This window comes from Rattus norvegicus, chromosome 13 (genome assembly GCF_021556685.1).
Source record: "Rattus norvegicus strain SHRSP/BbbUtx chromosome 13, alternate assembly SHRSP_T2T, whole genome shotgun sequence".
NCBI classification, from domain to species: Eukaryota; Metazoa; Chordata; class Mammalia; order Rodentia; family Muridae; genus Rattus; species Rattus norvegicus.
This window is the reverse complement of record NC_141546.1, coordinates 57,761,654-57,780,201: the sequence shown is the minus strand read 5'-3', so window position 1 is coordinate 57,780,201 and position 18,548 is coordinate 57,761,654. Positions and strand designations below refer to the sequence as shown.

General features: G+C 41.0%; 1 protein-coding gene across 5 annotated transcripts in view; it reads left to right on the top strand.

Annotated features, from left to right (window-relative positions):
- The window catches only part of LOC102547022 (uncharacterized), a 158,568-nt gene that overhangs the window by 16,605 nt on the left and 123,415 nt on the right, over positions 1-18,548 (top strand). Inside the window, exon 4 of one of the 5 annotated variants that reach the window (XR_015635491.1) lies at positions 5,317-6,099. The exons of the other annotated variants lie outside the window; for them this stretch is intronic. The gene's annotated coding sequence lies outside the window, so the exon portion shown is untranslated. Of the gene's footprint in view, positions 1-5,316; positions 6,100-18,548 lie in introns of those variants that run through there. 5 annotated transcript variants of the gene reach the window in all.

Genomic DNA, 18,548 nt, shown 5'->3' with positions numbered 1-18,548 from the left:
GAAAATCTCTCAGCTAACTATTGTTCTGATCCTCCATGAACTCTGTAAGTCTGACTTTGCTCCGTTTCCTTGTACTTCCAGCATGCCCCACATTTGACCATGTGGGGAAAGCAGTTATTAAGAACCCAGTGTGAGCCATGCCAGCTGGATGTAATTTTTAGAGTATGGCTTTCATCCTCTATTTTCGGAAGGCATTCTAGTCAGTTTCCAGTTGGTCAGCATTCCTGAGACACGTGGTTCATCAGAGGTCACTCACAGGGCCGGCCCGGGCGTGAGAAGGAGGCATCCTACACACGGGTCTTTCAAAGGAAAGCAACGCTGTTTTAACTGAGATGCCACCAAGTTCTGTTACACTGCAGCTGCCATCCTGCAGCTCGGATTTCTCTAAACATTGCTAAGAGCCAGGGTAAGGGATTATCAAAGTATTACGAGTTATTTCAGAAATGCTTGGAATGGTGCGCTTGTTATTCAAGGAACTTGCTTGGTACTAGCTGACATATTCTCAGATGAAAGACGCTGGGTCCAAAGTAGATAAACCTTTTATCATACAATGATTTGCAACAGATGCAAAAATCCCCTTCCTCTTTTCCCAGATGCCGTTTCTACATTCAGGATGATCTATACTCACATTCTCAGCAAAGGATTGAATGTGACAAAAATGCTTCTTTCTGGATTTCATCTTTCACCAAGGGAAAGTTTTCATACAGTGAAATGTGCACAGCTCTGGGGGGGTCTGTATAATTCACTGAGCTTTGATAACTGTATATTCCTGGGTTATTATTTACAAGGAAGATACAGATATTTCTCTTACCCCAGCAAATTTGCCCATTCATATTTATATTCTTCCCACTTCCTGTAGGCAAGTGTTTACGTGTTTTTCTGTCAGCACATATTTTTGCCTATTCCGGAACTTTGGGTGTGTAAGCCCAAGCAATGTGTCCTCTTGCACATCTGTGTTCTGTTCTTTGGTTCATTGTCAGGCTTTCGCCGTTGGGCATATTGCTGCACAGATTAGTAGCTTTCTGAGTTTGTGCAATCTGTGAGTAATTTTTTTTCCCCCTCACAAGATGTGAGAAATCTCCAGCTATGACCTAAAGTATTTGTTTCTTCTCATTCGTTTTCTCAGGTCACTTCATCTTGTCCTGTATGCCGCTGAAACTTCCTTTTTCTTCTTTTCTCCAGAGTGGGCTTCTGATAGTTTAATCTGAAGTTCATTAACTTATTTTACAAGTTTGCATTCATTCACTGGAACATGGTTAATTTATTTAACTATTCATTTTGTGGGTGTGTGTGTATGTTGAGGGGTACAGTGTGTGTGTGTGTGTGTGTGTGTGTGTGTGTGTGTGTGTGTACATGTTCATGTGCATGCAATGTATATGTGTATGCCAGAGGTCTATGTCTAGTGGCTTTCTCAAATACTCTCCACATTTTTTTGGATACAGGTAATTCTGATGAACCTGGACATTGCTTATTCAACCAGACTGGTTGGTTAGTGCGTCCTGTACTCTGTCCTATATCTTCTGCTACCCCTAATATACAGATAGATGAGTCTGTGTCTGGTTTATTTATTTTTAGTGTGTGTGTCTATATGTGTGCATAGGTGGGTGTGTGTGCGCTTGTGAGTGTGTGAGTACACGCTCAGGCACACATATACCACAGCACACATATAGAGGTCAGAGGGCAACTCTCAGGCGTTGCTCCTCTCCTGCTACCTTGCCGAATCTGGGAATCCAATTTAGGTCATTTCCTCTGTGCACACACATTTCAACAGCCTGTTCCTGGCTTTATATGTAGGTGTTAGAGATCTAAATACAGGTACTCATGTTTGTGAGATAAGTACCTTACCAAGCTATGAACTGGTCAGGCTCCCATTAAAAGCTTGCAATAACTCTATTGTCTTCCTTTCCTGTAAGCTGTTTGGTTTAGTGAAAACTTCAGTTATTGGCTTACCGCCTTTGTATTGTTGGTCATCTGTTTTGTTATAACATATTTCTGGAAAGTTCTGAAGGTTTTCTAAGCCCTTCTAATTGATAGGATTCAGATTCCAAACTTCTTCCCTATGTGTAGCAAATAGTTCTCTCTCTCTCTCTCTCTCTCTCTCTCTCTCTCTCTCTCTCTCTCTCTCTTTCTCTCTCTCTCTCTCTCTTTCTCTTTTTCCCCCTTGAGATAGCGTCCCATGCTTCTCAGACTGGTCTTAAACTTGTTTATTTCTCTGAGAATGACCTAGAACTTCTGTTCTTCCTGACACCCACCTCCTGATTATAAATATGTCCCCATAGCAAGTATGTGGTGTTGGGGGTTGAGCGCAGGACTTCATGCATGCTAGGCAAGCACTTTACCAACTGAGTTACATCCCAATCTCCACAGCAAATAAAATTCTTACTCGGTTCTTTTATATTTCCTGCTATTTTTTCTTTTCTCTCTTTTTTTTCTTACAAGGTTTTGGAGTTTATCTCTGTTAAGCATAGTTTTGGAGGAAGAGCCAAGAATTTATAACAATTTATATGTAGCTTTTGGAGGCCATTTATTGGGCAGAGCTGAAGTCTGCTCTCTGGCTTCTTAATTTAATGATGTGCCTTTCCGTCTGAGTTTTCTGTACCCTGAATCACATGTGCACTGGGAAGTGTTCCCAGGAGAAAGGCAGGGAAATGTGGACCTCACTCAATAAATGGAGTTTGTTATATTCAAAAATTTAACCTTCACTGGAAGGTACTTTACATAATACCAAAGGAGAAAGGCAAACAAAAATCCAGCTACACTCCCTTTGATCTACAATGATGAGCTGCCTGCAAGATACACTGATAAAATAGTGAACTGTATTTTTCCTTTGTTCTGTTGAGATAGGGTCTCACGGAGACTGCAATGGCCTCAGATGCACTACACAGCTAAGTATGACCTTAAGCTCCTATCTGCCTCAAGTTCCTGGGTGTTAGGATTACAAGCAAGTGCTAGCACAGCTTTAAACAGTTTATTCTTTGGAATGCATTGAGAGAGAGAGAGAGAGAGAGAGAGAGAGAGAGAGAGAGAGAGAGAGAGAGAGAGAGACTTCTAGGAGTTCAGTCTAATTCAAAGCACTCTGTAATTACTAAACCTGAGTTTAATCTTAAAACAATTACTTTTTGGAAATGGTCAAATAAATATTTATATTATTTATTTTCCTCCTTGGCCTCATCTTTTCTCTTTTATCCAAAAAGATTTTTTTTATTCTTATTTTCCCCCTACACTGCAGCCTTTTTACCTTCAAGTTCCTCCCACCCCAGCCTCTCTCCCCGTTCCTCACCACTTTTACTAGAATGCTCCTTGACTTACAAATTCACCATATATTGAAAGTATCCTAAGTAGAAAATGCATTTAGAATACTTAACCTACAAGCATCCTGGCTTAGCATCACAGCACCATGTAGAATTTAGGCCGTTTTAGCTTTATGACAGCGTGGCTCATTGGCAGGTGTGGCTGGCTCGTGTCGCAAACAATCAGCCCAAGAAAGGATCTAAATTCAAAATGCGAAGTACGGTTGTATTGAATACCTGTTGCTTTCTTACCCCCATAGAGTTAAAGGATTTGAGTTGCACTATCACAGACTGGGCACTATGTTAGACTATTTGCTTTTCTTTTCTTTTCTTTTTTTTTAACAAAGAAAAACAAGTGTTTATTTCTCTACCTTCTTCCTAAAAGGCAGGTACTCAAAACTATATGGGGATGAACCAATAGGAACGCTAGACTTATAAGTAATAAGTCATGCAATATGTGGGGTATTTATGTGGAAACAAATTCCCAAGGACTTTTAGTTCATGTAAGTTCAATCTTTACATTATTATGAGAATGTATTTATTTTATTTTTTTTCTGTCCACTTCTTTTTTTTTTTTATTTATTAACTTGAGTATTTCTTATATACATTTCGAGTGTTATTTCCTTTCCCGGTTTCCGGGCAAACATCCCCCTAATCCCTCCCCCTCCCCTTCTTTACGGGTGTTCCCCTCTCCATCCTCCCCCCATTGCCGCCCTCCCCCCAACAATCTAGTTCACTGGGAGTTCAGTCTTAGCAGGACCCAGGGCTTCCCCTTCCACTGGTGCTCTTTCTAGGATATTCATTGCTACCTATGAGGTCAGAGTCCACGGTCAGTCCATGTATAGTCTTTAGGTAGTGGCTTAGTCCCTGGAAGCTCTGGTTGCTTGGCATTGTTGTACATATGGGGTCTCGAGCCCCTTCAAGCTCTTCCAGTTCTTTCTCTGATTCCTTCAACGGGGGTCCTATTCTCAGTTCAGTGGTTTGCTGCTGGCATTCGCCTCTGTATTTGCTGTATTCTGGCTGTGTCTCTCAGGAGCGATCTACATCCGGCTCCTGTCGGCCTGCACTTCTTTGCTTCATCTATCTTGTCTAATTGGATGGCTGTATATGTATGGGCCACATGTGGGGCAGGCTCTGAATGGGTGTTCCTTCTGTCTCTGTTTTAATCTTTGCCTCTCTCTTCCCTGCCAAGGGTATTCTTGTTCCCCTTTTAGAGAAGGAGTGAAGCATTCACATTTTGATCATCCGCCTTGAGTTTCATTTGTTCTAGGCATCTAGGGTAATTCAAGCATTTGGGCTAATAGCCACTTATCAATGAGTGCATACCATGTGTGTTTTTCTGTGATTGGGTTAGCTCACTCAGGATGATATTGTCCAGTTCCAACCATTTGTCTATGAATTTCATAAACTCGTTGTTTTTGATAGCTGAGTAGTATTCCATTGTGTAGATGTACCACATTTTCTGCCCAACGACAAAACGCCTGAGTTAAAGTATGAAAGGGTTTGGAGGGAGGCTCCTGGTTTCCAAGACTTTGTTTCCTGGTTGTTTTGCCTTGCTGTCTTTGGTGAGGTAGCATGACACAGCAGAGGTGGATAAGCAGGTAAGTGTGGTTTGTGGCAGACAGGAAACAAAGAGAGAAGGAACAATTATATTGAGCTCCCAACACCGTCTCCAATGGTGTGTCTCCCAACTTCCTCCCACAAGGACCTGTCTCCTAAAGATTCTACCACCTTTAAGCAGTTCCAAAGCTTCCAGCTGGAATTGCAGGCTATAGCACTATAGATCCCTATTTAAAATACGTTAGACATATTTACAGGAATTACCTTCGAATACCATTTTTGCATATCTTCAATGCTATTTCATCATTGATGGGTTGTTTTGATTTTGATAGTCAGAAGTTACCTAGTATGGGCTCCAAGGAATCAAGTGGCTGATAACGCTTGATATTGAAATTTTGGAGAATTCAATTGGATATGATAGGGGGAAAGAGCTTTGTTTTTATTTTTATTTTTTTAATACAACCAGGCTGCCTGCCTCAGAGCTTTTTCTGCTTATCGTCATCACAGAAGCATGACTGGTTTAGTGACCATCAGGAAGATGCTATGAACTGCCTGAGAAGCCTCTGACAATCATTCCAAACCTGACAAGTTTGACTTTAAACTGTCTCTAAAAGAAGAGACAAAATCCTGTTCTCCTTTCTACAGTGCTCTACTGTCGTTCCTGAGCAGTGTTCTGTGGCTGTGAAGAGACAACATGTCCACAGCAACTCTGATCAAGGAAAGCACTTAATTAGGGTCGGCTTACAGTTTCAGAGTTTTAGTCCACCGTCATGATGGTGGGGAACATAGTGGCACGCAGGCAGACCTGGTGCTGGAGAAGCTGAGAGTCCTACATCTGGATCTGCAGGAACCAGGAAGAGACACATGGACTTGCTTGAGCTTTTGAGATCTGAAAGCCAATCCCCAGTGGTACACTTCCCCCAACAAGGCCACACCTCCTCCAACAAGACCACACCTCCTAATATCTTTGAAGTAATACCACTTTCTAATGACTGAGCATTGAAATCTGTAAGCCTACGGGGGTGGGGATTGTATTCAAAACACCACATCCTGCTATGTAACCATATATAGTATGAGAGGGAGGGTGTTGTCTTTTGATCATCTGTGTATTTCCTATGCTTAACACACTATATATGCAATGGTATATTTAATAATATATAAACATGTCATTTTTCACTTTCAGCAAATATTGACACTGATGGAAGTTCTTAGTATGTAAACTTTTGATAAATATAAATTATTATTTTTTATTTCTTTTTATTTATTTGATTTTATTTTTCTTGGCTATTTTATGTATTTACCTTTCAAATGTTATCTCCTTTCCCTCCTCTCCCATTTCCTTCCTCGCTTCCCCTGTTTCTATGAAGATGCTCCAAGTCCCACCCACCCAACTCCCACCTCAACACCCTGGCATTCCCCTACACTGGAGAAATGAGCCTTTACAGGCCCAAAGGCTTCTACCCCTATTTATGCCAGACAATGTCATCCTCTGCTGCACATGCGGCTGGAGTCATGAGTCCCTTCATGTGTACTCATTGGTTGGTGGTTTAGTCCCTGGGAAATCTGGGACAGGGGAGGGTCTGGTTATTTGATATTGTTGTTCTTCCTATGGTGTTGTAAACCCCTTCAGCTACTTCAGTCTTTTCTCTAACTCCTCCATTGGGGTCCCCTTGTTTAGTCTAGTGCTTAGTCTCAAACATCCTTATCTGTGTCAGTAGGACTCTGGCAAAGCCTCTTACAAGATATCCATATCAGGCTCTTGTCAGCAAGCAATTCTTGGCATCAGCAATAGTGACTGGGCTTGGTGGCTGCATATGGGATGGATAACCTATGTGGGGAAGTCTCTGAATGACCTTTTCTTCCGTCCCTGCTCCATTTTTTGTCCTTGTATTTTCTCCCATGAGTATTTTGTTATCCCTTCTAATAAGGAATGAAGCATCCACATTTTGGTCTTCCTTCTTGGACTTCATAGGATCTGTGAACTTTTTCTAAGGTATTCCAAGCTTTTGGGCTAATATCCACTTATCAGTGAGTGCATATCATGTCTGTTATTTTATGACTGGGTTACCTCACTCAGGATGATATTTTCTTTTCTTTTTTTTTTTTGTTTTTTTGTTTTTTTTGTTTTTTTTTATTAACTTGAGTATTTCTTATATACATTTCCAGTGTTATTCCCTTTCCCGGTTTCCGGGCAAACATCCCCCTTCCCCCCTCCCCTTCCTTATGGGTGTTCCCCTCCCAACCCTCCCCCCATTGCCGCCCTCCCCCCAACAATCTAGTTCACTGGGGGTTCAGTCTTAGCAGGACCCAGGGCTTCCCCTTCCACTGGTGCTCTTACTAGGATATTCATTGCTACCTATGGGGTCAGAGTCCACGGTCAGTCCATGTATAGTCTTTAGGTAGTGGCTTAGTCCCTGGAAGCTCTGGTTGCTTGGCATTGTTGTACTTTTGGGGTCTCGAGCCCCTTTAAGCTCTTCCAGTTCTTTCTCTGATTCCTTCAACGGGGGTCCTATTCTCAGTTCAGTGGTTTGCTGCTGGCATTCGCCTCTGTGTTTGCTGTATTCTGGCTGTGTCTCTCAGGAGCGATCTACATCCGGCTCCTGTCGGTCTGCATTTCTTTGCTTCATCCATCTTGTCTAATTGGGTGGCTGTATATGTATGGGCCACATGTGGGGCAGGCTCTGAATGGGTGTTCCTTCAGTCTCTGTTTTAATCTTTGCCTCTCCCTTCCCTCCCAAGGGTATTCTTTTTCCTCATTTAAAGAAGGAGTGAAGCATTCACATTTTGATCATCCGTCTTGACTTTCATTTGTTCTAGGCATCTAGGGTAATTCAAGCATTTGGGCTAATAGCCACTTATCAATGAGTGCATACCATGTATGTCTTTCTGTGATTGGGTTAGCTCACTCAGGATGATATTTTCCAGTTCCAACCATTTGCCTACGAATTTCATAAACTCGTTGTTTTTGATAGCTGAGTAATATTCCATTGTGTAGATGTATCACATTTTCTGTATCCATTCCTCTGTTGAAGGGCATCTGGGTTCTTTCCAGTTTCTGGCTATTATAAATAAGGCTGCGATGAACATAGTGGAGCACGTGTCTCTTTATATGTTGAGGCATCTTTTGGGTATATGCCCAAGAGAGGTATAGCTGGATCCTCAGGCAGTTCAATGTCCAATTTTCTGAGGAACCTCCAGACTGATTTCCAGAATGGTTTTACCAGTCTGCAATCCCACCAACAATGGAGGAGTGTTCCTCTTTCTCCACATCCTCGCAAGCATCTGCTGTCACCTGAGTTTTTGATCTTAGCCATTCTCACTGGTGTGAGGTGAAATCTCAGGGTTGTTTTGATTTGCATTTCCCTTATGACTAAAGATGTTGAACATTTCTTTAGGTGTTTCTCAGCCATTCGACATTCCTCAGCTGTGAATTCTTTGTTTAGTTCTGAACCCCATTTTTTAATAGGGTTATTTGTTTCCCTGCGGTCTAACTTCTTGAGTTCTTTGTATATTTTGGATATAAGGCCTCTATCTGTTGTAGGATTGGTAAAGATCTTTTCCCAATCTGTTGGTTGCCGTTTTGTCCTAACCACAGTGTCCTTTGCCTTACAGAAGCTTTGCAGTTTTATGAGATCCCATTTGTCGATTCTTGATCTTAGAGCATAAGCCATTGGTGTTTTGTTCAGGAAATTTTTTCCAGTGCCCATGTGTTCCAGATGCTTCCCTAGTTTTTCTTCTATTAGTTTGAGTGTGTCTGGTTTGATGTGGAGGTCCTTGATCCACTTGGACTTAAGCTTTGTACAGGGTGATAAGCATGGATCGATCTGCATTCTTCTACATGTTGCCCTCCAGTTGAACCAGCACCATTTGCTGAAAATGCTATCTTTTTTCCATTGGATGGTTTTGGCTCCTTTGTCAAACATCAAGTGACCATAGGTGTGTGGGTTCATTTCTGGGTCTTCAATTCTATTCCATTGGTCTATCTGTCTGTCTCTGTACCAATACCATGCAGTTTTTATCACTATTGCTCTGTAATACTGCTTGAGTTCAGGGATAGTGATTCCCCCTGAAGTCCTTTTATTGTTGAGGATAGCTTTAGCTATCCTGGGTTTTTTGTTATTCCAGATGAATTTGCAAATTGTTCTGTCTAACTCTTTGAAGAATTGGATTGGTATTTTGATGGGGATTGCATTGAATCTGTAGATTGCTTTTGGTAAAATGGCCATTTTTACTATATTAATCCTGCCAATCCATGAGCATGGGAGATCTTTCCATCTTCTGAGGTCTTCTTCAATTTCCTTCTTCAGTGTCTTGAAGTTCTTATTGTACAGATCTTTTACTTGCTTGGTTAAAGTCACACCGAGGTACTTTATATTATTTGGGTCTATTATGAAGGGTGTCGTTTCCCTAATTTCTTTCTCGGCTTGTTTCTCTTTTGTATAGAGGAAGGCAACTGATTTATTTGAGTTAATTTTATACCCAGCCACTTTGCTGAAGTTGTTTATCAGCTTTAGTAGTTCTCTGGGGGAACTTTTGGGATCACTTAAATATACTATCATATCATCTGCAAATAGTGATATTTTGACCTTTTCTTTTCCGATCTGTATCCCCTTGACCTCTTTTGTTGTCTGATTGCTCTGGCTAGAACTTCAAGAACTATATTGAATAAGTAGGGAGAGAGTGGGCAGCCTTGTCTAGTCCCTGATTTTAGTGGGATTGCTTCAAGTTTCTCTCCATTTAGTTTAATGTTAGCAACTGGTTTGCTGTATATGGCTTTTACTATGTTTAGGTATGGGCCTTGAATTCCTATTCTTTCCAGGACTTTTATCATGAAGGGGTGTTGAATTTTGTCAAATGCTTTCTCAGCATCTAATGAAATGATCATGTGGTTCTGTTCTTTCAGTTTGTTTATATGATGGATCACGTTGATGGTTTTCCGTATATTAAACCATCCCTGCATGCCTGGGATGAAGCCTACTTGATCATGGTGGATGATTGTTTTGATGTGCTCTTGAATTCGGTTTGCCAGAATTTTATTGAATATTTTTGCGTTGATATTCATAAGGGAAATTGGTCTGAAGTTCTCTTTCTTTGTTGTGTCTTTGTGTGGTTTAGGTATAAGAGTAATTGTGGCTTCGTAGAAGGAATTCGGTAGGGCTCCATCTGTTTCAATTTTGTGGAATAGTTTGGATAATATTGGTATGAGGTCTTCTATGAAGGTTTGATAGAATTCTGCACTAAACCCGTCTGGACCTGGGCACTTTTTGGTTGGGAGACCTTTAATGACTGCTTCTATTTCCTTAGGAGTTATGGGGTTGTTTAACTGGTTTATCTGTTCCTGATTTAACTTCGATACCTGGTATCTGTCTAGGAAATTGTCCATTTCCTGAAGATTTTCAAGTTTTGTTGAATATAGGTTTTTATAGTAAGATCTGATGATTTTTTGAATTTCCTCTGAATCTGTAGTTATGTCTCCCTTTTCATTTCTGATTTTGTTAATTTGGACGCACTCTCTGTGTCCTCTCGTTAGTCTGGCTAAGGGTTTATCTATCCTGGTGATTTGCTCAAAGAACCAACTTTTGGTTCTGTTGTTTCTTTCTATGGTCCTTTTTGTTTCTACTTGGTTGATTTCAGCTCTGAGTTTGATTATTTCCTGCCTTCTACTCCTCCTGGGTGTATTTGCTTCTTTTTGTTCTAGAGCTTTTAGGTGTGCTGTCAAGCTGCTGACATATGCTCTTTCCTGTTTCTTTCTGCAGGCACTCAGCACTATGAGTTTTCCTCTCAGCACAGCTTTCATTGTGTCCCATAAGTTTGGGTATGTTGTACCTTCATTTTCATTAAATTCTAAAAAGTTTTTAATTTCTTTCTTTATTTCTTCCTTGACCAGGTTATCATTGAGTAGAGCATTGTTCAATTTCCACGTATATGTGGGCATTCTTCCCTTATTGTTATTGAAGACCAGTTTTAGGCCGTGGTGGTCCGATAGCACGCATGGGATTATTTCTATCTTTCTGTACCTGTTGAGGCCCGTTTTTGACCAATTATATGGTCAATTTTGGAGAAAGTACCATGAGGAGCTGAGAAGAAGGTATATCCTTTTGCTTTAGGATAGAATGTTCTATAAATATCCGTTAAGTCCATTTGGCTCATGACTTCTCTTTGTCTGACTACATCTCTGTTTAATTTCTGTTTCCATGATCTGTCCATTGATGAGAGTGGGGTGTTGAAATCTCCCACTATTATTGTGTGAGGTGCAATGTGTGCTTTGAGCTTTAGTAAGGTTTCTTTTACATATGTAGGTGCCCTTGTATTTGGGGCATAGATATTTAGGATTGAGAGTTCATCTTGGTGGATTTTTCCTTTGATGAATATGAAGTGTCCTTCCTTATCTTTTTTGATGACTTTTAGTTGAAAATTGATTTTATTTGATATTAGAATGGCTACTCCAGCTTGCTTCTTCTGACCATTTGCTTGGAAAGCTGTTTTCCAGCCTTTCACTCTGAGGTAGTGTCTGTCTTTGTCTCTGAGGTGTGTTTCCTGTAGGCAGCAGAATGCAGGGTCCTCGTTGCGTATCCAGTTTGTTAATCTATGTCTTTTTATTGGGGAGTTGAGGCCATTGATGTTGAGAGATATTAAGGAATAGTGATTATTGCTTCCCGTTATATTCATATTTGGATGTGAGGTTATGTTTGTGTGCTTTCATTCTCTTTGTTTTGTTGCCAAGACGATTAGTTTCTTGCTTCTTCTAGGGTATAGCTTGCCTCCTTATGTTGGACTTTACCATTTATTATCCTTTGTAGTGCTGGATTTGTAGAAAGATAGTGTGTAAATTTGGTTTTGTCATGGAATATCTTGGTTTCTCCATCTATGTTAATTGAGAGTTTTGCAGGATACAGTAACCTGGGCTGGCATTTGTGTTCTCTTAGGGTCTGTATGACATCAGTCCAGGATCTTCTGGCCTTCATATTTTCTGGCGAGAAGTCTGGTGTGATTCTGATAGGTCTGCCTTCATATGTTACTTGACCTTTTTCCCTTACTGCTTTTAATATTCTTTCTTTATTTTGTGCGTTTGGTGTTTTGACAATTATGTGACGGGAGGTGTTTCTTTTCTGGTCCAATCTATTTGGAGTTCTGTAGGCTTCTTGTATGCCTATGGGTATCTCTTTTTTTAGGTTAGGGAAGTTTTCTTCTATGATTTTGTTGAAGATATTTACTGTTCCTTTGAGCTGGGAGTCTTCACTCTCTTCTATACCTATTATCCTTAGGTTTGATCTTCTCATTGAGTCCCGGATTTCCTGTATGTTTTGGACCAGTAGCTTTTTCCGCTTTACATTATCTTTGACAGTTGAGTCAATGATTTCTATGGAATCTTCTGCTCCTCAGATTCTTTCTTCCATCTCTTGTATTCTGTTGGTAAAGCTTGTATCTATAGCTCCTTGTCTCTTCTTTTGGTTTTCTATATCCAGGGTAGTTTCCATGTGTTCTTTCTTGATTGCTTCTATTTCCATTTTTAATTCCTTCAACTGTTTGATTGTGTTTTCCTGGAATTCTTTCACGGATTTTTGCGATTCCTCTCTGTAGGCTTCTACTTGTTTATTAATGTTTTCCTGTGTTTCCCTAAGGGAGTTCTCCACGTCTTTCTTGAAGTCCTCCAGCATCATGATTGAATATGATTTTGAAACTAGATCTTGCTTTTCTGGTGTGTTTGGATATTCCATGTTTGTTTTGGTGGGAGAATTGGGCTCCGATGATGCCATGTAGTCTTGGTTTCTGTTGCTTGGGTTCCTGCGCTTGCCTCTCGCCATCAGATTATCTCTAGTGTTACTTTGTTCTGCTATTTCTGACAGTGGCTAGACTGTCCTATAAGCCTGTGTGACAGGAGTGCTGTAGACCTGTTTTCCTCTCTTTCAGTCAGTTATGGGGACAGAGTGTTCTGCTTTCCGGCGTGTAGTTTTTCCTCTCTACAGGTCTTCAGCTCTTCCTGTGGGCCTGTGTCTTGAGTTCACCAGGCAGCTTTCTTGCAGCAGAAAATTTGGTCTTATCTGTATCCCGAGGCTCAAGTTCGCTCGCGGGGTGCTGCCGACGGGCTCTTTGCGGCGGCAGCAACCAGGAAGACCTGTGCTGCCCCTTCCGGGAGCTTATGCAGCCTCAGGAGTGCCCACCTGACCAGGCGGTGAGGTCTCTTTCCCATGGGGTCTGGGAGTAGAGAGCTGCTGCGGGCCGGGATCCGCGGGTGTGGGACTTCCGGTAAACACAGGACGTGCCCGGTCCTAGAGGAATTCTGCCTCTGTGTGTCCCGATTTCACCAGGCAGCTTTCTTGCAACAGACAACTTGGTCTTACCTGTGGTCCCGAGGCTCAAGTTTGCTCGCAGGGTGCTGCCCACGGGCTCTCTGCGGCGGCAGCAACCAGGAAGACCTGTGCCGCCCCTTCTGGGAGCTTCAGTGCACCAGGGTTCTAGATGGCCTTTGGTGTTTTCCTCTGGCGTCCGAGATGTGTGTGCAGAGAGCAGTCTCTTCTGGTTTCCCAGGCTTGTCTGCCTCTCTGAAGGTTTAGCTCTCCCTCCCACGGGATTTGGGTGTAGAGAATTGTTTATCCGGTCTGTTTCCCTCAGGTTCCGGCGGTGTCTCAGGCAGGGGTCCTGCCGCTCCTGGGCCCTCCCCCACGGGAGCCCAGAGGCCTTATACAGTTTCCTCTTGGGCCAGGGATGTGGGCAGGGGTGGGCAGTGTTGGTGGTCTCTTCTGCTCTGCAGCCTCAGGAGTGCCCACCTGACCAGGCGGTTGGGTCTCTCTCTCACGGAGTCTGGGAGCAGAGAGCTGCTGCAGGCCGGGATCCGCGGGTGTGGGACTTCCGGTAAACACAGGACGTGCCCGGTCCTAGAGGAATTCTGCCTCCGTGTGTCCCGAGCTCACCAGGCAGCTTTCTTGCAGCAGAAAAGTTGGTCTTACCTGTGGTCCCAAGGCTCAAGTTCGCTCGTGGGGTGCTGCCCACGGGCTCTCTGCAGCGGCAGCAACCAGGAAGCAGGATGATATTTTTTAGTTCCATCCATTTGCCTCAAATTTTTATGAAGTCACTGTTTTTAATAGCTGAGTAGTTCTCGATTGTGTAAATGTACTACATTTTCTCTATCTGTCCTTTCTGTTGAAGGATATCTGGGCTCTTTCCTGCTTCTGGCTATTATAAATAAGGCTGCTATGAACATAGTGGAGCATGTGTCTTTATTATATGTTGGAGCGTCTCTTGGGTATATGCCCAGGAGTGGTACAGCTGGATCCTCAGGTAGTTCTATGTCCAATTTTCTTAAGAACCTCCAGACTGATTTCCAGAGTGGTTGTACCAGCTTGCAATCCCACCAACAACGGAGGAGTGTTCCTCTTTCTCCACATCCTCGCCAGCATCTGTTGTCACCTGAGTTTTTGATCTTAGCCATTCTGACTGGTATGAGGTAAAATCTCAGGGTTCTTTTGATTTGCATTTCCCTGATGTCTAAGGATGTTGAACATTTCTTTAGGAGCTTCTCAGGCATTCAGAATTCCTCAGTTGAGAATTCTTTTTTAGCAATGTACCCCATTTTTAAAATCGGGTTATTTGTCTCTCTGGAGTCTAACTTCTTGAGTTCTTTGTATATATTAGATAGCAGGCCTCTATTGGATGTAGGATTGGTAAAGATATCTTTCCCAATCTGTTGGCTGCTGTTTTGTCCTAATGACAATGTCCTTTGCCTTACAGATGCTTTGCAATTTTATGAGGTCCCATTTGTCAATTCTTCATCTTTGAGTATAAGCTATTGGTGTTCTGTTCAGGAAATTTTCCCCAGTGCCCATGTGTTTGATCGAGACTCTTCCCACTTTCTTTTCTATTAGTTTGAGTGTATTTGGTTTTATGTGGAAGTGTTTGATACTTGGACTTAAGCTTTGTACAGGGTGATAAGAATGGATCGATCTGAATTCTTCTACATGCTAACCTCCAGTTGAACCAGTACCATTTGTTTAAAATGCTATCTTTTTTCCACTGGATGGTTTTAGCTACTTTGTCAGAGCTCAAGTGACCATAGGTGTGTGGGTTTATTTCTGGATCTTCAATTCTATTCCATTGATCTACCTGCCTGTCTCTGTACCAATAGCCTACAGTTTTTATGACTATTGTTCTGTAATACAGCTTGAAGTCAGGGATGGATTCCCCCAGAAGAATTTTCATTGCTGAGAATAGTTTTTGCTATGCTGGGTTTTCTGTTATTCCAAATAAATTTGCCAATTGCTCTTTCCAACACTATGAAGAATTGAGTTGGAATATTGATGGGGATTGCATTGAATTTGTTGATTGCTTTTGGCAAAATAGCCATTTTTACTATATTAATCCTGCCAATCCATGAGCATGGGTGATCTTTCCATCTTCTGAGGTCTTCTTCAGTTTCTTTCTTCAGAGACTTGATGTTCTTGTCATACAGATCTTTTACTTGTTTGGTTAGAGCCACAACAAGGCATTTTATATTATTTTTGGCTATTGTGAAGGGTGTCATTTCCCTAATTTCCTTCTCAGCCTGTTTATCCTTTGAGTAGAGGAAGGCTACTGATTAGTTTGAATTAATTTTATACACAGCCACTTTGATGAAGTTGTTTATCAGGTTTAGTAGTTCTCTGGTGGAATTTTTGGGGTCACTTAAGTATATGATCATATCATCTGCAAAAGTGATATTTTGCCTCTTCATTTCCAATTTATATCTCTTTGACTTATTTTGTTGTATAATTGCTCTGGCTAGGACTTGAAGTACTATATTAAATAGGTAGCAAGAGAATGGGCAGCTTTGTCTAGTCCCTGATTTTAGTGGGATTACTTCAAGTTTCTCTCCATTTAGTTTGATGTTGACTACTGGTTTGCTGTATATTGCTTTTACTATGTTTAGGTATGGACCTTGAATTCCTGATCTTTCCAAGACTTATAACATGAAGGGGTGTTTGAATTTTGTCAAATGGTTTCTCAGAATCTAATAAGATGATCATGTGGATATTTTTCTTTGAGTTTGTTTATTTAGTGGATTACTTTGATGGATTTCTGTATATTGAATCATTTCTGCATCCCTGGGATGAAGCCCACTTGATAATGGTGACTGATTGTTTTGATGTGTTCTTGGATTTGGTTTGTGAGAATTTTATTGATTATTTTTGTGTCGATATTCATAAGGAAAATTGGTCTGAAGTTCTGTTTTTTTGTAGGGTCTTTGTGTGATTTAGGTATAAGCATAATTGTGACTTCATAGAATGATCTGGGTAGTGTTCCTTCTGTCTCTATTTTGTGGAGTAGTTTGAAGGATATTTGTATGAGGTCTTCTTTGAAGGTTTGGTGGAATTCTGAACTAAATCCATCTGGTCCAGGGCTTTTTTTGGTTGGGAGACTTTTAATGACTGCTTTTATTTATTTGGGAGTTGTGGAACTGTTTAGATGGTTTATGTGATCCTGATTTAGTTTTGTACCTGGTATCTGTCTAGACAATTTTCATTTTATCTAGATTTTCCAGTTTTGTTGACTATAGGCTTTTGTAATAGGATCTGACAATTTTTTGAATTTCCTCAGTTGCTTTTGTCATGTCTTCCTTTTCATTTCGTATTTTGTTAATTTGCATATTCTCTCTGTGCCCTCTGGTTAGTCTGGCTAAGGGTTTATGTATCTTGTTGATTTTCTCAAAGAACCAGCTCCAGGTTTTGTTGATTCTTTGTATGGTCTTGTTTGTTTTTACTTGGTTGATTTCAGCCCTGAGTTGATTATTTCCTCCTGTTTACCCCTCTTTGGCGTATTTGCTTCTTTTTTTTCTAGAGGAGTTATGTGTTTTCCTCTTAGCACTGCTTTCATTGTGTTCCATAGGTTTGTGTATGTTGTGACTTCATTTTCATTAAAATCTAAATTCAGCTTCCATGTGTATGTGGGCTTTCTGCTGTTTTTGTTGATATTTAAGATCAGCCTTAGTCCATGTTGATTAGATCAGTCCATTATCTGATAGGATGCCTGGGATTATTTCAATTTTCTTGTATCTGTTGAGGCCTGTTTTGTGACTGATTATATGGGCAATTCTGGATAAGGTACCATAATGTGCTGAGAAGAAGGCAATTCCTTTTGTTTTTAGGATGAAATGTTCTATAGATATCTGTAATCCATTTGGTTTATAACTTCTGTTAGTTTCTCTGTGTCTCTGTTTAATTTCTGTTTCTATGATCTGTCCATTTGTAAGAGTGGTGTTACGAAGTCTCCTACTATTATTGTGTGTGGAGTAGTGTATGCTTTGAGCTTTAGTAAGGTTTCTTTTATTAATGTGGGTGCCCTCACATTTGGAGCATAGATGTTCATAATTGAGGGTTCATCTTTTACCCTTACTGCTTTTAATATTCTTTCGTTCCTTTGTGCATTTGGTGTTTTGACTATTATGTGACAGGAGGAGTTTCTTTTCTGGTCCAATCTATTTGAAGTTCTGTAGGCTTCTTGAGCCTCTCTTTCAATAGGCTAGGGAAATCTTATTCTATAATTGTGGTGAAGATATTTACTGGCTCTTTAAGTTGGGAATCTTCACTCTCTTTTATACCTTTTATCATTAGGTTTGGTCTTTTCATTGTGTCTTGGATTTCCTGCAGGTTTTGGGTTAGGAGCTTTTTGCTTTTTGTAATTTCTTTGACTGTTGTGTTTTCTATGGTATCTTCTGCCTCTGAGCTTCTCTCTTCTATCTCTTGTATTCTGTTGGTGATGCTTGCATCTATGACTCCTGAACTTTTACCTAGGTTTTCTATCTCCAGGGTTGCTGTCTTTGTGATTTCTTTACTGTTTCTATTCCTACTTTTAGATCCTTGATGGTTTTGTTCAATTCCTTTACCTGTTTGGTTGTATTTTCCTGTAATTGTTTATGGAATTTTTGTGTTTCCTCTTTAGGGGCTTCTACTTGTTTACCTGTGTTTTCCTTTATTTCTTTAAGGGAGTTATCTATGTCCTTCTTAAAGTCTTCTATTATCATCATGAGATGTGATTTTAATTCCAAATCTTGCTTTTCTAGCATTGTTATATCTAGTACTTGCTGTGGTGGGAGAACTGAGTTCTAATGATGCCAAGTAGTCTTGGTTTCTGTTGCTTACGTTCTTATGATTACTTCTTGCCTGGTTATCTCTGATGGTCGTTGGTCTTGCTGTGTCTTACTAGAGCTTCTCCCTCCTGGAGGGTTGTGAGACTGTGATCTCAGGTGGAGAGCCCTCCTGGGAGACCAGCTCTCTTGGGGCAGGTTTTGGGTCAAGAGGGCTGTGGGACAGCTCCAGCTCTGGGCACAGATGGAGACTGGAAGTGTTCAGTCCTAGCTGCTCTGTGGTTCCTATGCCTTGTGTGCTCCTGATGGGTCTCTCTTTGGACAGTTAGTGGAGATAAAGTGGGGTCTTACCTATGAGCTTAGGAGTGAGAGCGCTCCTGGCAGGCCAGCTCTCTTCTGGTAGGTTTTGCTATGGGACATCCTTAGTTCTGGGCACAGATGGAGACAGGAAGCTTCAATAATTATAAATTATAAATGACACACATCTAAGATTATATGACTAAATATATTCTCTTTGTGTGTGATAATATATTATAGAAGACAGTGATTGATATTTTATGGTTGTCATCACTATGGTCTCTGGGAACAGAGATATGTTTTCATAGAAATTTTGATGATTTATTCTAAAAGCACTCTTATAC